This window comes from Panthera leo, chromosome D2 (genome assembly GCF_018350215.1).
Source record: "Panthera leo isolate Ple1 chromosome D2, P.leo_Ple1_pat1.1, whole genome shotgun sequence".
Taxonomy (NCBI): domain Eukaryota; kingdom Metazoa; phylum Chordata; class Mammalia; order Carnivora; family Felidae; genus Panthera; species Panthera leo.
Window position 1 is genome coordinate 2,062,937 of NC_056689.1, and position 3,994 is coordinate 2,066,930.

The window sequence follows — 3,994 nt, forward strand, 5'->3', positions numbered from 1 at the left end:
TACCCCATATGTTTCAGACATAATTTTATTTTTTTATGGTTTGTTTATTATGGACCAGTCCTCAAGGTACCTTAATTTCTTTCTTTTTTTAAATTTTTTATTTTTTAGAGAGAGAGAGAGCGAGCATGAGTGGGGAAGAGGAGCAGAGAGAGAGAGAGAGAGAGAGAGAGAATCTTAAGCAGACTCCAAGCGAAGCTCAATGCCGTCACCTGGGATCATGACCAGAGCTGAAATCAAGACTCAAATTCTCAACCAACGGAGATACCCAGGCACCCCTAAGGTACCCTAATTTCTGCAGCTAAGTCTAGTCCATACCTAAACTCATTGAATGGTATATTCATTTTTGACATTTTATCTTTTAGCTCTAGAATGTCCAGTTAATTTGTTTTAAAGTTTGCAACACTCTAGTAAATTCCTCAGATGTCCACACATTTTGTCTCCTTTTCTACTAATCCCTTCTACATATTTATAATAGCTATTGTAAGGCCTTGTGTAGAATCCAATAGCTGGGTATTTTCTGAATCTGCTTCTATTGGCTACTTTTTCCCCCCTGATCATATATTTTCTCATTGTTTACAAATATGTTATATTTTGTAAATGTGTCCTGGGCATGTATAAGAAGACAGTAGAAAGCATACTAAATAATATTTGCAGACTCAATGGCATGGGGAATTACTCCTGTCAGGCCACTGGGATCCGGGTTGGGCTGAGTCCATCGATAGCACTGTTTAGTGGACTTAGGCTCTGTTGCATCTTTCACGCACCACCATTTTCAAATGTTTCAGGGTAGATAATACTCTGTCTTTGGTAACGTTTTGTACCTGATCATCAGGGAGATGTCAGAGTGCGATCTCTACTTTTTAGTCCAGATTTTGGGTAGCTGGGAGGGAGTCGCTTTTTCTCCAGTGAAGCCCCCTTCTTTCTGTTCTCAGTAAAAAAAATTCTTTCCAATTTGATGACCTGGTCCCAGACCTTTGTGTCCTGCTTCTATAGCTGGTGAAGGTCCCTAGTCAGTATGCCACCATTGGCTCAATGAGAGCCTTGAGCTCTTAGTTGATATTTCTCTCCCTGTCCCATCCTAAACCCAACCTTTAGGATACCATTATACTGAGAACCTCAACACCCTTGCTGTGGTCTGAATGCTTGTGTCCCTCCAAAATTCTTATATTAAAAATCCATTGCCCAAAGTGATTACATTCAGAGGTGGGGACTTTGGTATGAGATGAGGTCCTGAGGGCTGAGCCCTCAATGATGAGGCTACCATCACCGTAAAAGAGACCCCAGTGAGATCCCATCTCCTTCCTCCATCTGAGGTATAATGGAAAGTCTGTGACCTCCTTCATCCACGCCAGCACATTGATCTTCTACTTCTGGCCTCCACAACTGTAAGGAATGCATTTCTGTCATTTATAAGCCACTCAGTGTGTGGCATTTGTCATAGCGGCTCAAAAGGACAAAGACGACCCTCCATCTTGTGCGGATATCTTTCTCAGGCCTTTTGCTCTTCCCCCAGCCTTCATCACATCACTTTTGTGCACGGATAAGTGGCTTTTGAGAAGGAATTAGTAAGTGCATTCAAATCAGATGTTTGGCTTCTCTGGATTTTCATCCTCCAGGCTCACTCATGTCACATTAAAACCTTGCTACAACGGAAGGCATTTCTTCTCACCCAGCCCCTATGGTGTATTTGCCTTTCCATCCCATGTGGAGCTCGCTTCTCTCAAGAAGTGCTCATCCTTTTTTGAAATTTAGTTTTTTTCACATCCATTGCATCGTCACACTTCTGGTGAGGTCCCCAAAATTATGAATTTTCAGGCTGTCTAGCTTTCCCCCTTTGTTGGTGTGGTGCGGTGGTCTCTTGAGATTTTCTGTATCCTGACTGGAGTATAATTTATTTGTTTATTTTTAACCTTTTATTGTCCCTATATATAAGGTGCATTTCTTACAAGAAACTTAAGGAGTTCTTCCCCTTTTAAGATTTGTGATTGTTTTTCTTTTTAATGATTTATGCACTTTACATACTAACTTCACCACAGACTCCTTAATTTTGAATTCTTAGCTCCCCTTGATCTCTCCCTGACTTTGAAATTTTGTTTTCCTTGCTGGGTTTTGTGCTTAAATATGTATTGTTTTTAGAACAAGACAGTTTTATAACTAATTGACTAGATCAATGACTGGATAACCCATTTGATTTTATATAAAGAGATTTTTTTGTGTGTGAGGTGACCACAAAGGACGTGTAGAAATGACTTGTATCCCCCCAAAAAAAAAAAAATGACTTGTATCCTCTGTAAAATGTATGCACATTCATTAGCTTAGGAGAAGTGGAATCATTGTCAAAGCTCTCCTCCATCCTTTTCTTTTATCTCTCAAGAACTTATTTGGTCTTTACAGATAACCCTCTTCTCACCAGGGAGAGGGTCACTGACAGAAACGTGTGGATGTTCACAGTGAGGGTTCTGATGAAGAAACACCTGGGTCCGTATAGTGCTTTCCTGTTGCCGCTGTGGCAAATTACCACAAACTTAGTGGCTTAACACAGTTTTTAAAAAATCTTACATCCTGTAGACCGGAACAGTGACATGGGTCTCATTGGGCTGAAATGAAGTTTGGCGGGGTGCATTAATTTCTGGGGGATCTCAGGGAGACGCTGTTGCCTCGCCTTTTCCATCTTCTAGAGGCCACACCTCTCCCTGGTGTATGCCCTCATCCCCCACCTTCACAGCCCACAGGGGAAAGTTGGGTTCTTCCCACAGAGTGTCACTCTGACTTCCTGTTCTGAATATACCTTTTCAGGATCACTCTGGTAGTCCGGGATGATCTCCCTATTTCAAGGTCAGCTGATTGCCAACCTTAATTCCACTGACAATTCCCGTTGCCATGCCATCTCCCATATACGTAGGTTCCAGATCTTAGGATGTAGGCATCTTTGCGGGGTGATTATTGTACCCGCTGCAGTCACATCCTGACCTCAGACTAGGACCAGCATCCTGGCTCCAGCTCTGAGAATTTGTCCCCAGGATTATACCTTTTAAAGCGTCAGTTTCCTTACTTTTAATGTGGGGATAACCACCTTAGCTTTGCTTATTTGTTGTCAGGAAGTAATGGGGTAATATAAGTGAAGTGTTTAGTGTAGAACTTAACATACAAGATAGTCAATGAATATTAGTCACACTGTTATTGATAATAAACACAACTAGAGGATGAAGATACAAGAAAAATATCCCTAACTTTCTGCAGTTGAGATGGGCAAGTTCAGGAAGCCTAAGAAGGCGGTCCTGGTCCTGGCCAGATGCCACTCCGGCTGCAGAAAACATCGTGATGAACATTGATAATGGCACCTCAGACCGTCCCTACAGCCATGCTCTGGTGGCTGGAATTAACCACTCTCCCTGCAAGGTGACAGCTGCCCTGGGCCAGAAGAAAATGGCCAAGAGGTCAAAGATCAAGTCTTTTGTGACAGTTTATAACTACAGTCACTTCATGCCCACAAGGTGCTCTGTGTATATCCCCTTGGACAGAACAGAGACTCTGTTCTTAAACACACGGCCTGAGGAGAGGCCAAGGTCAAGTTCAAGGACAGATGCGAGACCATCAAGGACAGATGGTTCCAGAAGCTGCGGTTTTAGACTCTTTTGTTTTGATCATTAAGAATACCAAAAAAAAAAAAAGGAAAAGGGAAGGGAATAGAAGAGAAAAAAAAAAAAAACAAAAACAAAAACAAAAAAACAAAAAAAAAAAAAACAAGAGAAAAGAAAACAAAAGAAGAGAAAAGAAAGAAAAATATCCTTAAGGATATATACGTTTTTAGCTCTCTCTCCTGAATTTTTATAATTTGCTAATTAGCTACAAATAGTTAGGGTAAAGGTATCTGGGGAATGCTTGAATGTAATTTTGAGGGGTATGTGATGAGCATGTTTTTTGCAGTTTAGTCCCGTAGATACAATGGATAATGATAAAAACACTGGGGTATTTAGCAATATTTCTATTACCG

At 41.1% G+C, this 3,994-nt stretch overlaps 1 pseudogene; it reads left to right on the forward strand.

Annotated features, from left to right (window-relative positions):
• Nucleotides 1-254: 254 nt before the first annotated feature.
• LOC122202332 lies at nt 255-3,654 on the forward strand (annotated as a pseudogene).
• The last annotated feature ends 340 nt before the right edge of the window (nt 3,655-3,994 follow it).